The 16,695-nt window shown below is 39.7% G+C and overlaps 1 protein-coding gene across 2 annotated transcripts in view; it reads right to left on the bottom strand.

The window, feature by feature from the left end:
* Positions 1–16,695, bottom strand: part of CDH20 (cadherin 20) — a 118,870-nt gene that overhangs the window by 46,526 nt on the left and 55,649 nt on the right. Inside the window, exon 2 of one of the 2 annotated variants that reach the window (XM_074545086.1) lies at positions 7,057–7,236. The exons of the other annotated variant lie outside the window; for it this stretch is intronic. The gene's annotated coding sequence lies outside the window, so the exon portion shown is untranslated. The remainder of the gene's footprint in view (positions 1–7,056; positions 7,237–16,695) is intronic. 2 annotated transcript variants of the gene reach the window in all.

Consider the following 16,695-nt stretch of genomic DNA (forward strand, 5'->3'; position numbering starts at 1 on the left):
TCATAAAATCATAGAATCATTAGTGTTGGAAAAGACCTTTAAGATTGAGTCCAACTGTTTGCCCAGCATTTCTATCTGCTCCCTGGGGATTAGCAGGTTTATTTGAGAAGTGAGAACCAGGTTAATGTCCCCATGAGGAAAGTGCGGGCAGTTATACAATCTCTTTGACTAAGGGATCATCTTGCATGCAGCTCTGCCATAGTAACTGAGGTATGCTAGCTGTTATGACAAGGCAGCTGCAAGGAGCTGTAATTATTGTGTATGAAGGAAGAGATATGAGCGAAAGACATTTCCATAATAAACCAGGCTTTGTAGTTCTATTCCTTTTCACTTGTTTGTTAAAAGTCTTAGAGAAAAAAAATTATTCAAATATAAATTCTAGAGGCCTCCCTGCTGCTTTAAAGCATTTTCAGGGATCAGTAGAGCACATCAATGCAACCTTTTGAGTATGGACCTGAAAGTAAGGTATGGCTTTCATTTGCTGCTACTGATGGTCACTAAAAGGTCATTTGGTGCCTCTTCAATATTTAGGCACACCTCCTCTTTAGGCAGGGAGACATCGGTGGTGTACAAAGAACTAATGACCCTGAACACAGCACATGGACACAGAGAAACCCTACAAGCAGCAACTGCAGGGACATCAAGGCCCATTTCTCCCATTGTTGGTAGCCAATTCATGTAACCCCTCAAATAATTTGAAGATCCTTTCTTAGATCTGTATGTGTACTTCAGCAACAAGATTCTTCTTACATACCTTCTAGATGTATTCCTTCTTACTTATGGATCTGCCTTATTATCAGCAAGTTCTGCACTACAATCTTTTGAGATACCAGAATGGGCTTGTCAAACTAGATTTCTGCTCTAGTGTTGGGATTTTTGCCTTTGGAAATTGCCAGTAGCTGGTATTTCCAAATAGTTAAACACCCTCTTCACATGCTTTGAAAGAGATAGTTCAGAAATGAAAGAAATTCTGACAAAAGAAACTTGACATCAGAATAGCTGTGACTAATAGCAGCAAAGAGGATTACACCAGGAAGCTGGAAAAATGGTACATCCCAAGTGGGAATGGAGTGGTCTTCTAGTCTGACACAAGTGAAATCCTAATGAGAGAACATGTAAAAAAGGAAAAGTGGTATTTTTCTTGGATATTAAACTACAGATTGCTGGGAAAATGTATGAGATGCGAAAGATGTGCATGCATATTTAAATAACTTGCCTGAAAGATGGTTACACACAGAAATTTTGCTTCAAGTTAAAGCTGAAAACTCCAGACTTGATGTAATTTGTTTCTTCCTCCTTGTTGCAGAAGTCTGATTAATTAGCTATTTTGTATTTGAAGTTTCAGAGAGGGGAAGAAGAAGTGGAAAATAAAGAACAATGGGAATAAGCACTAGTGCTCAATGCTGAAGTCAATAATGTGATACTGCTTGATACATAATCTTTAGTTAACCATAAAAAATAAGACTGTACTGTTGTGAGATGATGGAAATGGTGAGAACAATTCCTTGCTGACCCTTGTAACCAGTTTATGCACTGAAGCGTGAGTTTTGATTTCTTCCTTTTGACTGAAGAATCGTTTTTTTTCTCTTTAAAAAAATGTAGCCATATAAATGCTGCCTTCAGTTTCTCCTTTTTTTCCTCCAGCCTTTTTCTGAAGCTTTTCAGCTTCTCTTTTAAATTTGAGGGAAGCATGAAGACATAGATTGATCCATTTTTATTTCATCAACTTCATCATAGCCAAAAGCCAGGTACAGTGCCCAGTGAAAATTGATGGGATATTATATATTATATTCTGTCTTCTCTCAAGTCATATAACCTACATTTTTGAAATCTCTTGCAAAATTAATCAGTCCACACTGAATTTTCCCTCAGGTACTTCAGAAACCAGCTAAAGCAATAGACAAAATTAGTGAATACCTTCATGTGATTACAGAAGATAAGTGAGTTCCTAGAGGAACTGGCAGAGAAAAACTATTATACTATATTTAAGGAGAAGGGAACAGTGGGGAAGAGGAACCAGTGAATTAGTGAATCGCAGACTCTTCATTATAACTTTAGTATGTGGATAGTTACTGGAACCAACAACCAAATTTTCAGCATCTAGAGGATAATAAGGTGGTAGGGATTTGCAAACATGTATTAATGTGTGAAGAACAAGTTGACCACAAAACCAGACTGATTTTCCTCTCTGGTTAAGATTACTGGGCTAGCCTATGTGAAATGAGAGAAATGCACTGCAACTTGACCTTTGTGAAACGTCTCACACAACTCCACAACTCATTGTCAAAGGCAGCATAGGGCAGTAAGACCCAGGAAGAACCGGAAGAACCACTGTCAGCAGCTCAGTGTTAAACTGGGAGTCAGCATCGAGTGGTCCTGCAGGGTTTTTCTTCATGACCAGAACACTGGATGGTTGTGCTAAAAGTTACAAAGTGTGAGAAGGACATCAGGCTGGGAGATTTTGAAAGCACTGGGGATTATGGGGGTAGAATTCAAAATGATCTTGGCAAACTGGAGAAATGTTTGGAAATCAATACCAGAAAATTCAATAAGGACAAGTGAAAAACACAAGCCTTGGAAGAGCAAAATCAAATGCCCAGGTATAGAGAGAGATGAGTAACAGCCTATGAGTCAGCATCGTAGGAAAGGAGATGACCACAAAATGAATAGGAGCCAACACTATTGCAAGGGTCGTTCCAAAGGAGGAAAATGCCACGCTGTGCTGTGTCCACAGGATGCTGGGCAAGCTTCTTGTGTTGTGTCTGTGGAGCATTTTTACTGGCAACCTCAACATAAAAAAGGCAGCACCTCACAGCTGAAAATGAGATATGGACAGACTCCCAAACTACTGCCAGGAAAACAGCAAGAAACTTTAGCAGAGGTCTGAAAAACAGGACTGGTGAAAAGGTTAAAATTTGAATTTTCTGAGTCGGGAAAAACAAGATTTGGTTGAGGGCATAAAACCAGATTAAAAAAATGTATAATGCATAATAACAGGTATAACAAGAAGAGTACTGATATACATCTTAGTTTCCAAGACAGGTGAAGGTGAAATAAGCCTATTTTGAAGCAAGAGGAATTTAGGTTACAAGTACACTAAACCTCTAAGAATAAGTCAGGTGGAAATTGGAACAGGTGACTGATAGAAATTGTGTAATCTCATTTTTTTGTTTAGCTTTTAAGAAAAGGCTTGAGAATAATCTTGGAAGTTGTTCAGGTGATCTTTGATTTTGCATCAAAAACAAAAGACAGAAGTAAACCAGCAGGTTGTACTGTGTGGTAGAGAGAAACCTTATCAGGCATGGATAGTATTGTTAGGCATATGTGTACATACCAATGAATCGTGGAATGATCAGTGTTTCTCATGACAATTAGGAAAAAAGATGAAGAGAAAAGCCCTCATGCTTTTCTTAATCATCACAAGAAACGTCTCTTTCCAGGGAAAAGATGATCAGAAGGTGTTCGTTCAGGATTGCGATGCTGTGGGGCTAATGGGGAATAAAGCATTTACTCCAGCTCTACTTTGTTTGCTCTGGAGGGTCCCCACTTCTGTAACAGCAGTAATTTCATGACAAGTAAAACATATCCAGAGCTTTGTATGCCTAAATGGTGTTTCTTTTAAAAGAGACTATCCTGTCAAGCAGGAGGTTGTACCCTCGATCCCAATATAAGAACTTTTGTGTTGCAAGCTACTCTGTAATCTCCCTAACCACACTGAAGAGCTTCCTTACTTCATAAAATGACCATCAAAAGATGTTCTATTGATTCAGAAGGAGCCTCTGATTCTGCATGTGCTAATTGATACTTTATTAAAGTCTAAGTTAGCATACAAAAGTGCTAACTAGGCCAAACTCCCTGCAGCTTTGTAAAAGACCATTATTCCCCATTGCCTTTTAAATCCCTATAAGAGAAGATAAGGACTATCTACTCATTTTTTCTCATTGATTCCCACCTCTGAGAATAGGTTCACATCCATATATCTAAGCAAAAATAATTAAGTGACCCCTCCTATTAAGTACAAGGTATTTTCAATAAAACAAAGTTTGAATGCCAGTGACTCCATCCGAGCTTGCTGTACAGCATCACGGGGCACAGCAAGAAATGCTTCTTTGCATTAGGCAGGTAACACAGAAAAGAGACCCTAGGTATCTCTGCCTTTTAAAAATTCATTGACACTTTCTGTAAGAGTACAAGTGTTCTTTTTTATCTCTTTTAAACTCACTTTTTTGTTTACATAAATCCACCTAAAGCTGGCATTGATTGTCTTACTTTTGGCCTATGTCTAACAGTGATGCTCTTTACATTACTGCATTTGATCTTGGACTTGCCATGCTTCAATGTGAAGGGTTTCAATATGCAAAAGAACCAAATTCCCCTCCCCAACCAATTTTTTTCCCCAAAAAAGCTTCTGTCTAAGTCTCTAGATTTCTACAGACTTTGCTCAGGGTAAATCTTGCTTGGCTCATTTGCACCTCCCAGGGTACTTCAGTAAGAATATTCAGGTGAGCAGAGCCATGAAGATATGACCTACAGTTCTGCAGATGCATTTAAAAGGAATAAAAGAATTTCAAAACCTACCTATATACTTTGTAGGTACACCTGTAGGTTTGGTATTGAAATGGCAGAGTTAAATGCCTATATTGTATCTTTAGCCTATTAATTGTCTCATTATCAACAATGAATAACAGCAGGCACAAAATATGTCTCAAGAAACTAAAATTTTATTCAGATACTATTTATACTACTGTGACATTCCTGGGGATGGATGCACAATATAAATTCATAGTATTGCCTGTCAAAAATCTATCACCTCTTCTCCAGTCCCTGGAATATCTTTCCTTCAAGAAATATTTTTCTTGCCAATCACATGATAATAAGCAAAATGTAGCCTAAATGAAATTTTCTACTTTTTAGGGCCAGAATGATCTCCAATTCCATAATATAAGGGGATGGGGTTTCTAAATATTTCACTCAAGTAAAATTAAATAGCATAATATAATGTTATATAATATACTATAAAGGGATATAACATAATTTAATACAATATGATGCATATGGAAAGCATAGTGTCCATTTTACCTAGAAGATGAGGTGTGCTTGTGAAAATGCATCACTTGATAATACCAGGAAGAGCAAACCAAAGATGCATGCAGCTCACGTCCCAGCTCTATCTAAGGCAGGGGTTATGAGACACCTTTAAATCCACAGTTTGTGATGCACTGAAGAAATGATCAGATTTGATTAAGTCAGTTGCTGATAATTTCTAGTTAAATATTGAAGGTAGAGTAATAAACCAGTGAATGTGATTGACTTGGGAAGCCTCAGCAAACATCTGCATTTTTAGAGGATTTAAATAGAGAAGTGGTATCTTGCAAAACTGATATAGGGAGGGCATTGCAGTCTGCTGGAGAGGCACAGACACCTGGAGGACCCGGGTTGCCCTGGTTCTGCACACAGGCAGTCTCAAGCACCACCATCAATTACTTGCTGAGCTGTGGTTTGTCCGCTGCACCCACTCTGCCTGCCTGCACTTCCCACCTGCTCCAGCTGGCAGAGACCATGCCTGGGATGCCAGCTTTGAGAAGCACCTACAAATGGCTGTGGGCCCCCGGTGGGTGCCTGGCTTGCATCCTCTCCACCATTCTGAAATGGAGATGAAAGGCCCATACTGCCTGTCCAGGATGAAAGCTCTGCAGAGTTTTACGGCAAAAATCAGGCAGAGGAAAGTCTCTGCCCCATGGACTGCAGAATCTCTGCCTGCTCTGCTTTCAGAGACCCCCTGATAGAGCGCCACTCCACTGTGTGAGGAGTGTAGCTGGCTGGGAAGCTGGAGGGGATGGCTCCAGTAGAGCAGCAAGATAATCATTGCCTCTCATGCAGTGTCAGAGGCAGGAGGAGGAAAGTGAGGATTTCCCCGTGCATGAGGACCACAGTGCTTTGCTTGCAGAGAATTTTCACAGGCAGCCTGTCTTTGCAGCCTTTAAAAAAAAAAAAATAAATGCAGGAGTTTATTCTTTAATGATAATCCCCACATAACATCAACTTCAGAGTGAACTCTGTAGCAGTAGTTCCTGGTCATTTTGCTATGAAGAAAAACTGTATAAACTAGTAAAATGTGAACAATGTTACTTGGAAAAAATATGTCAAGGACAATAAAACTTTTGATTTCTGGTTTAATATTCATTTAGTATTTCAAGAAAAAAACAGTGTCTGTCCAACATTATTAATTAGCATGAGCTTCATTCACTGTAACTCTTCTTTCTCTTCAAAGAAACACATACATTGTTATATATCCCCTATTTTGTTTTCCCACAAGGCCCCTTTCAAGACAGCTTGTGTTGTTTCTGATGCAATACTATATCAATCTGATTATATTGTACATAATAAGATATGCCCTCAGATAGAGCACTGCATGGATTTTTATTTAGAAGGACGCCTTTGATGTTATGTGAACTAGGAAATTTTAAAATTCTGCTGAAATAAAAATGAAAATTTGTGTTGCTGTAATCAATCTTAATCCACCACAGAAGTCTGGGCTCTGCATAAGTGCCAGTCTAATCTACTTCCAAATATAAGCTTCCATCAAGACACTCAAGACATGCAGATTAGCTGTTTGAACAGGAATTTTCTGAATGCACAAATGGAAATGTATGTGCCTAAAGGCTATTTTACAAAACATTTTTTCAATTAGAAGAGTTTTGCAACCAGTTTAAGAATAATTTGTCCATGTCACTGTCACTTTCCAGTAATGCCTAGGTCTAAACTTCCAGTCTCCTTGAACAGACTATAAGGAGTAAATAATGGAATTATTCTGAGCCTCTTATATGGATACCAGTGAATGCAAAAAACAGCTACCAAATAATTCTGAAGCACTGCCTCAGACAGCTTGTCCACATATTAGAGAACATAGAAGATTAATTGTTTCTTACCGACACAAAAATACAATGCTTTTAAAATCTTTCCTGGGTTTGAGCAACCCACTGCATACAATAGGAAGCAATAGAGAAATTGTACTTTTTGCCACTGAGAAAAATAAATAGTAATATTACAACATACCTTTCACTATGTTTGCATTTCTCTGTTCTTTCATTTGCTGCTGCAGCTCAGTTTACACACTGCATTTCTCTTGTGCTCTTCTGGGCAATGTGTACAACAGGTTGCCTCAGCAGCTCTGCCCTCTTTTCAACATAACCCACTCCAAAGAACAAGTCTGGTTTGTACTACAGCATGCAGCAACTTTCAGGAAAAAGAAAAGACATCATCACAAACCAATCAGACACTCTTTGTCTGATGATCTCGCCTCTTTCTCAACTGATGCACCAGTGTGTGAATGGAACCAGTAATCCAGGAGGTGAGGTATACAGGCACTATTCACTCAAAAGGATGCTGGGAGAACATGAGCTACATGAGAGGACAGTGGAAACAATAGCAAACTCATGTTGAGGTGGCTGGGAATGAATAATGCATGTGTTGGGGAAACAGTTGCCCCATTCTGGTGCAGAGGGCATGGAAAGAGTGGGTGTGCAAGGTACTTCCCTGATCATGTTAGCATTTCTAATTAAAATCATAATCTGCTCGGACCCAGAAGACACCGTATGATAGGAAAACAATGCACAAACTTCCAAGGGGGGACAAATTCTTTTTACATGGACCCACAGAAGAAGTAGCTCAGATGCAAATGCAGTATTTTATGTAGGCAAGCAGGCACTGACAAGTGAAGGCAAAGGACCAAGAGAAATCCTAGCAGGTGACATGTTTTGATCTGGTATTGTTTAGATACACCATATAAATGAACGCTTCGTTTTAGAAGAACTACCCTTTCAAATTGTTGTTAATTAAGTAATAATCCCTGAGAAATGTGTTGTTACCAACAGTTAGGAGCAACTTTATTATGCTTTCCCCAGGCTATTAATGCTCAAACACAATGGCCACTAATTGCAGTAAGAACTAATTTCCCAGCAATTACACATGCACTTTCTAAGTATCTGGTGGCACAGTTCTTGCTTTTAAACTTTGTTTTTTCCACTTATCTAACTAGAGCATTGGTCAGTCATAAAAATTCTCTAATCGTCCTGCACAGAAATTACCATTAACAAAAAGAAAGCTGATGTTCGCTACCTTCGTACATTATTAATTTTTTGTCTCCTACAACAACAGCAAAGGTTATAATCCCTGTAAACAATGCATCAGCTCTAAGCTCAGCAAAGCTAGCAAAAGCATTTTCAATCAGTGCAGTGAGTTCTGGATAGGTCTCGACAGTTTCTTTAAAACCAAGCAGGGGGTCTGCTGTTTTCTAAATTTACATTACAGCTTTTCTTCTGCAATATGTTATTAATGCGATAAGAAATAATTTTTGGGATGCCAATGACCAAACTTTGACATTTCATCCTGTCAGCTGTTTTCAGTGTAGACAAATTAGGTGGCCATTATTATTATTATTATTATTATTATTATTACTATTACTATTACTATTACTATTACTATTACTATTACTATTACTATTATTGAGCATTGTTAAAGGGATAAATTGAGAAAATTAATCCAGAGGCATGGGAAAAAAAAATCTACCTGGAATTTAAAGTGATTTTCTCCACAAACACTTTTCCCCTTGGCTCAGGAGCAGAGTATAAGGAAAAAGCCTTAAAGAATGGCTGCCATTGTCATTACATTTTAAAAGCATTCACATGACAATTTAAAAAGAACTGCCATTTCAGCTATTTCTTAAATAACCTCTTTCTTCCTCCATAATCATGGAATATATTTCTTTCACCTTTTGACTAGCACTTTAGTTTTTTTTAATAAACTTACACACTCATTTTGCAGGAAATTATATTTTAAAATGCTTCTCAGAGGTGTTTTATCATAACACATTCATTTGGGTTGAATTAATGTTGAATCCTGATTTTCAGAAATTGAGAGAGAGGAAGAGAAAGAGAAAAGAAAAAAAGCTGAGCTTCCACCCCAGCTCCAAAACACACTTATCTTCAATTCACATTTCTAAATCAATCTCAGCATGACCTTTGTCTGTAATAACAGAATTATTCTGATACTTCTGAAACACAGACAGCAGCAATGTAGTCATCTGCTGGACTAGCCAGTCCAGTTTTTTCCCCCACTCTCTTCACCAGTGCACAGTTTGTTTTCAAGCCTTCAATGCCACAGAGTCAGTCCTCGCTTCACAGTTTTTATTCCTTTTTCTTTTTTTTAGGTCCTTGTCTCTCTCTTTTCCCCATTAAGATGCGGATGGGCTGGTACCTCAGCCAATATGTCTATACATGCCTGAATAGACTTGCAGAAAAGCAGGGTCTCCTTTTGTCTGGGCCCGTGAGGCTGTATGTCATTCCGCACCGACAGGCAAGGGCTCCTTTCTCTGTGGGAGATTTCCAATAATTGCCAGAACAAATTAAACTGGAGCTTATCTGCTCCTCTCCCTTTTCAGCTTGAAAATGGAGGAACAAGACCAATTTTAGCTGGTGACAATGTGGCATAGAAATAGATTGGATACAGCTTATGTGAAGTCATGCTGTAGATAGCAGGAGCAGGACACTGCTTGGAGGAGTGAGGTGATGTTGTGCTGCATGTTTCTGATCTGACAAACAGGAAATGAGCTGGGAGGTCAAGAGTAGACTATCTAGTTACCATTGTCACAAGTGAAGGACTATTTCTGATAATAAATTTAGATGTGGCACTCAGGGACATGGTTTGGCAGTGGACTTGGCCTGTAGGTTAATGGTTGGACTTGATGATCTTAGAGGTCTTTTCCAACATAACCATACTATGTTTCTATACTGGGAGTGGACTGGGCAGCCCAGAAATACAGTACAGGCTGAAGATATGTAGGCATGTTTTGAAAAATAAAAATGAAATAAATTCAATAAATTCTGGATATTTCCCCACACAAACACAGCTCCTTCCCTGCCTTTGTTCCCCACAACTTACATCTTGTGTCTTAATCTACATGAAAGCATCACAAATAACAGCCTTAACCTGTGACAGATCAATGGGGAGAGTTCTGCCTTGTCTCTGCAGTGGGTATTTGGAAGTCTTGGGCTGAAAAGACTGTATTAAGAGATAGTATAGTTATCAGACACAAATTTTCTACAGAAAAGAGCTGTCATCTTCCTTTGCAGATGAAATAAAATGAGCTCAAAGTGCTTTCTCCAGGCAAAGCCAGACTGGAAACCACACAAAGGAATGAATTCTTTGACACTGCCTGACAGATAGAAATCTGAACTATCAGATTTGAAAGGGACCCTTAATTCTTGGGGCTGCTGAATGCCAATGAGAAGTATTCGGATCTTCTCTTGACCAACATGATTACTGCTATCAAATGAGAATATGTCAAACACCTTTCAACACACTGTTGTCAGTCAAGCTCTAAAAAGCCATCATTCACTGTAAACTATCTTCTCAACTAGCACTTTGTCTTGGTCAGACTCCTCCAGCCACAAAGTCAGTGAGAAATTAATAGAGAAAAAATCTCCAGCAGTTCTTAGAACTGTCAGCTCTTCAGGTCTTTTTTCTCAGCTATCATGTCCCTGACCCGCGTCAGAAAATCAAGCACAAAGTGTGACTGAGTAATTAACGAAGACCAGAGGAGGTAACTTCAGGTTGCTAGAACTGGATGGAACATCTCTTAGTAAGGTCACCCCTGTGTCCTATCACAGGACACCAGCAAGAAGAGATCACCACCTCCCTCTCCACTTCCCTGTCAGGAGGAACGTGTAGACAGCAGAGGTCACATCCCAGTCTCCCATTCCCTAAGCTGAACAAACCCATTATCCTCAGCCACTCCTCCTAAGTCAGGCCCTTTACTCCTTTCACCATCTCAGTTGCCCTCCTTTGAACATTTGCTAATACTTTAATATTCTTATATTGTGGAGCCCAAAACTGCACACAGTACCAGAGGTGAAGTCATGCCTACGTTGAGTTGAAGAATATTTTCTAAGTACTTGGGGCAAATGTTTGCCTAACATAATAAAGTACGAGGGTCTTGCTTTTGTCTTTTATATAGAAGAGTTCATTTTAGCATGACACACAAAAAGTAAAAATCTAGTAAAAGAAGTGAAAACACAGGGGAAAAACCAGACAGATTGAAAAAAAGTAAAATGCAAAGTCATATTTTCAATTTATAATGTCAATCCCAAAAGTGCCCCTTTGACCTTGATAACTTCAGAAAATTGTGAAACTTAAATAAGCAATTTTGTTTCTTAAACAGCCCCTAACTAAAATAATTAGCTAAAGACATGGCATAATTTTATATAATTTTTAAGTGTCTCTAGAGGAAGTTGTGCAAAATTCAAAATAGGTTCATTCTCTATTAGATATGCAAGAAAAAAATAGCAAAATGTAAGTTTTACAGTGTGATCTTTAGTTCTAAAATCTGTGAACAGTCAGCAAAACTGGAACAGCAAGTCCATTCTGAATTGACTTTTTGTGATAATAAACCCAAGAATTCAACTTTTTCCGAAGAATGAACTTCAGATAGTCTTCAGTATTTTATGCTTCATGCATTCTTGTTACCAGTTATCCTTTTTGGTCAGGTCATATATGGATGAGTCACCATCCAATGGACAAATGCTCACATTCAAAAAGGGTATTTTACAGTGAAGACAGAACTCAGGTTTTCTGTTTTGGACTTGAAACCACAGCTAAGTCAATAAAACTTATACTGCTGCCAAGAAAATATGATCAATTTCAATCATTATTTATTGTCTAGAAACATTTATTACTTAGGAGGAGTCATTAAAGTGTATTCCATGCCTGTAATGTGGGGTAGATTGTCATCAGCCTTAATTAGAGCCATGCTGGAGAAAACTGAATATAGAATAAAACTGTCCTTTCTTTTTATAAACAGACAAAAGAAAAAATGAAAATAAACTTTTGAAGACAAACATGGAAGACTAATTGCATGTCAGGATGAAGTTATGGATGACCTCTAAAGTGGTTGCCAGTGCAAAGTCAAGAAGAGACAGCATTCATGGGAGGAATTAGTACCCACCTGCCTGCCCACTGGTGACCCCTCTTTGAAGCCTTGGGAATGAGGGCTGACTTTGCTGGTTGTGGCACTGAATCTGCCTGGTCTGATACTTTAAACAGGAACAAAATCAACCACTTCAAAAGGTGCCCTGCCAATCAGCCATGAGACTGGGCAGGGAACAAAACTTTCCCAAACCAATCACAGCAGGACTGGTATCTGTTGGACCTTTTCTGACTCATTTTAGCTGTTGCTAAAGTCTTAAAAAGCCTTGCTGCAGCCACAGTGAGTGAAAAGCAGCCACAAGCAGTTTTGTGTGGGTGGGCACATGGCTGCCTTGCTGCCCCTGTCCTTGGAGGTGGGCAGCCCTACCTAAGGGGTCCCTGGCTGGAGGGTTTTCTCCATTCTAGCAGTCCTGGGACAAGAGGCAGAGTGCCCCTGTAACAAGGCTGCACTTCCAACCATGCCAGAGGAGACAAGTGGGAGAGGAACCGGTGTCTGACTCACCCCTTTTCCACTTCCCCTGGTTACTGATGGCTCAGATATTTTCTTGTAGTCTTCCCCTCCAAAAATTGGAGATAATGGCTCAAGTAAAGGAGCTTCCATTTGGATTAAAGCAGGGGATCCTGACTGTACAGCAATGAGCAGCCTTTAGTGCAAGAGTGGGCGGTCCTGAAGGGTCGGAGCTCTCTTACTCTCGTGACTGAGCAGCATGTCTCAGTCAGCAGCTCCATGCAACAACTCAGTTTATCAGCAGTTTGAGCTGGTAATTACTGTTGAATATCAGGCCAAAGAGGCTTGGCCTTCCCTTGATATGACAAGCTAATCCCCTGTCCTGTCTATTGAGGTTCTGTTCTGCTGTTTGAGGTACTGGGGCAGAAATGATACCAGGCTGATCTCCACAGCCTTTGTGCTGCTGGCCTCATGCTCAGAGCTGGAGCACTCTGAGGGCCATTGCAGCTGCTCAAGTTTTTTCTTCATACACAATTTTTTTCCTGGTTCAGCAAACCTCCAGTGCCCAAACAGAAACGGGCCCCTTCCTTGTTTCAACCTGCAGTAGCTTTTGAGCACTCATGTCACTTTGCATTATGATTCCCCATGTTTTTAAAAGCTGTGGAAGGGCTGGAAAAAGTAGTGAATGGGAGATTCAGGAACATACACTTGCCACAGATACTTCTTGCTAATTCTGCAGATGGTGTTCTTTCTTCTGAACAGGACATTAAAATGAGTTCTTGTTTATGTGAGGCTATTAAAAGATGCACTAGTCCATTCAACAAGGGCAGTAATGAAGTCTTCTGTCTCCTTTCCAAATTCCAAATCAGTTTAATGACATGTGCAAGGCACTGTGCAAAGCCCCATCAATGGATGCTGGATTTCTGCTAATACCTTCTGTCTAAGTAAATTCCCTTTGTTCTTTCATCTGTGTGTGGCAGTCATCTTCAGTGCCTACCCTGGCTATTTGAGGGTGTACATCCCCTTTCTCTGCTGTTCTGCTTTATTTCAAATGTGGTCTGGGGAAAAATGAAATTATTCTTGCCCACTTAAAATCGTGATGAAAGATTTTATAATTGTGTGTCAATTATTCATCACTGGTAGTATTACACATACTGATGTTTTCCTCAAATTATAGTGTACCCCCCTGAGCCATAAACATGTTAAAGAGCTGTAGCTCCTTAAACAAATTTGGCACAGAACTCAAATGAATTTCACCAAAGAGGTAGGATCAAAATCAGGTTTTGTGAATAGAGAATCACTTCATCACCTAGGGAAAAGTTTAGAGAAGGAAACAACAAAGAGCTCAGAAATGTGCGTTGTTGATAGCTTACAGTGTGCCATGAAGCCTTTGCAGCAGACAGAACACAGTTCAGAGCCACTAAAGCTCATCACCATATGCACAGCAAAGACATTGAGATCTCTGCTGAGCACAGGGCTGCCTAACACCAGCCTCACAATTACCCTATAGGCTGTCCAGCCTGATTAACTACGGACATCAACAAAAATGATGGCTGGAAATTCCTGCAGCTAAATATATCTTTGCTCTGTAAAGCTGGTTTGGGTCTAAATACAAAGTTGTCTGCACAACTGTGCGTAACAATCAACTACCAGCAGCAACCCTTAATGGCTCTGTTCAATGTAAACTGTGCGCTTAGGAGTGATTGTGGTGTAATTATAGAAAAATACATTAACAAGTAAAGCTTTAAAGCAAAAAAAGCACCCAAAATCAAATAGTAAGTTGGAAATGATGTTATGAATCTCAAGTAAAGTCAATACAAACTGCAGTCATTTTACATAGGGACAGCAATAAAAAAGCACTGGTAGTAGGTTGTTATGAATGTTGGGCTGGTGAATGTTCTGCTGTTTTGTTGCTTTTTCTAAGTCCTACCAACAGATGCAATTAAAAGAAAACAAGACTAAGTTCTAAAAAGGAATCTTCTGCAGTGGTAATCACAATAGGCTTAATGGCTGCCAGTTCTCTACTTCCAATAGGAGGAAGCTAGGAACTTTCCACTCAATACAGTGGTATTAATGCTGGAATTTTCCTTTCCTTTCAAGCCTTATAGAGTCCAGGGTCTCAGCGAAACAATGGACTACAGGTGGTGAGCATTGAGGTGAAAAAGGATGTTGGATGTTGTCCTGTAGCTAGATGGAAATGTCAGTATGAGTGAAATCAAGTGTACCTACATATACGGGAGTATACTTTTTAGTTACCCTGCTATCTTTCTGTCCAAGAGGATTCAGCAGCTTCCCAAATTTGTGGCAGAAAAGGCAGAGCAGGAAGCTGCTGCTGGTCAGTGGGGAAGTCTTACCTATGGTGCTTTGCATGAACCCAGGACTTTGCTGGCCTTTCCACTAATGGTGACTGGAAAGCACAATGATTGCTGCAAGCAGGAGGAGAGTGAAAGCAGTTCAAGACCATTCTATGCTTTTTGGCTGTGGCACTGCACTGACATGAGGAAAGTCTGAGGAGCCCATAGTCAATTATTTAGATTTGTCTCATCTGTCCAGACTGAAGAATTATGCTGGGTCACAGAACTGTTATCTCTGTCTCTTATGTCAAGAGATGACAGGATTTTTGTTACACAGGAAAACTGTGGATACATACATCTGACATGATCTGATACTACACAGCCTGCCTGCACTCTCCAGCAATACATGAAATATGCAGCCCATGTCAGGCTGCTCAAAAGGCACGTCCCTGGCACTTCTTGTGAGCTGCAGTCTCATCAGGAAATAAGATGCTATAAATCATTAAATCAGCACCAATCAGCCACCTATTGCTGTGCAGAAGAAAGGCTCACTCAACAAACATTCCTAGTAAGAAATAACCACTAACAATGAGCACTGCACTAATTTCTACATTATCTAACACCAGCTATGGTACCAAAAAACTCCAATGTCCACTGCTACTGAAACATTAGAATAATGAACAAGCATTAGAATAACATTCAAAAAGCTGTTTGTAATTCTATGTTTGTATCAATAATTGTGCACCCATTTAAGGACTCTCAGAACTGGCAGTGTCACTGGCAGCTCCCAGTGACATGAAGCATCCAGAGAGGCATTCACTGACCATGTTTCATGTGAAATGCTAGGGATGGTACAGTGGCAGACAACTTTGTTGTGAAAAACCTAGCACCTTATAGCACTTTACTTTCCAGTTTATGTGATTGGAAAACAAAATTTCCCCATAATATAACATGTATTTGCAGGAGTAATTTTCAGCTGAAACAAGCACTTTCCTCCGGGTTTCTCATAATAAGTGAAGTCTGTAAATTTTTTTCTTTTCTTTACTGTTGGCTTTTGGAGAGGTCAAGGACAAGCAAAGGTAAAAGAATTTCAGGTTTCTCAGGCTGTCTTACAAACACCAGACACAACCTACTCTGGTCTGTGCAAGCGCAAAGTTGCTGCTCTGAAAAGCTAGCCATATGGAAAATTTCTCTTTGGCCAAAGAAAGAAGGAAGCTCTGCTCATCTTCCACTTCTAGGTCCTCTTCTGCTCCCTCTACCATCTCATTAAGGCAGACTCTTTCATCTCCCTTGAATTCTCAGTCTGAACAAGATGAGGGGTTTATGCAGCTTTTTGCATCTTTCTTTGAACACCCAAAACTTTTTCACCTCTTCAGTGCAGACACAAATGTTCCTTTCCTTTGCCTCTGTTGAGTCTCAGAGTTCACTTGACTTGCAAGGCAATGGGGGCAGTGACCTATTTCTATAAGGCTGGCATGAAAAGTTTGCTAGCACTCATTTTGCTCAAAAGCAACCTCCCTAGGCTCTGCAGATGTTTAAACGGCTCAGGGATGCCCAGGACTCACTCAGGCAGCAGAAGAGCTGTCTCTGATACAGAGCATCAGTATAGCCTGCCCCGATTTGAAGCTTCAAAATTCAGCTGCATATCACATTGCTGGGAGTAATACCACTTGTATTGTCTACCTAGAGAATAAAGGATTTTTAGCTGGATTTCCCAAAGAAATGGCTGTATAGTAATTTCTTTCTGCCTGTCAGTCCTCATCTAATGAAACTGGAATCCATTTAGCCAATTTCAACCCTATTTGACGGAAAAGATGTTATAGTGTATAGGGAAGAGGATTATCTGAGATATACCCAAAGGACTTATTTTTTCACAGAAAATTTTGTATATGCATGCATTTAGGTTGAGAGCAAGCTCTTCAAGTATATCTGCTTCTTTAATATGCCACATATACACTGCTTGCATGGTTG

The sequence above is a fragment of the Zonotrichia albicollis genome, chromosome 1, assembly GCF_047830755.1.
Source record: "Zonotrichia albicollis isolate bZonAlb1 chromosome 1, bZonAlb1.hap1, whole genome shotgun sequence".
Classification (NCBI taxonomy): domain Eukaryota; kingdom Metazoa; phylum Chordata; class Aves; order Passeriformes; family Passerellidae; genus Zonotrichia; species Zonotrichia albicollis.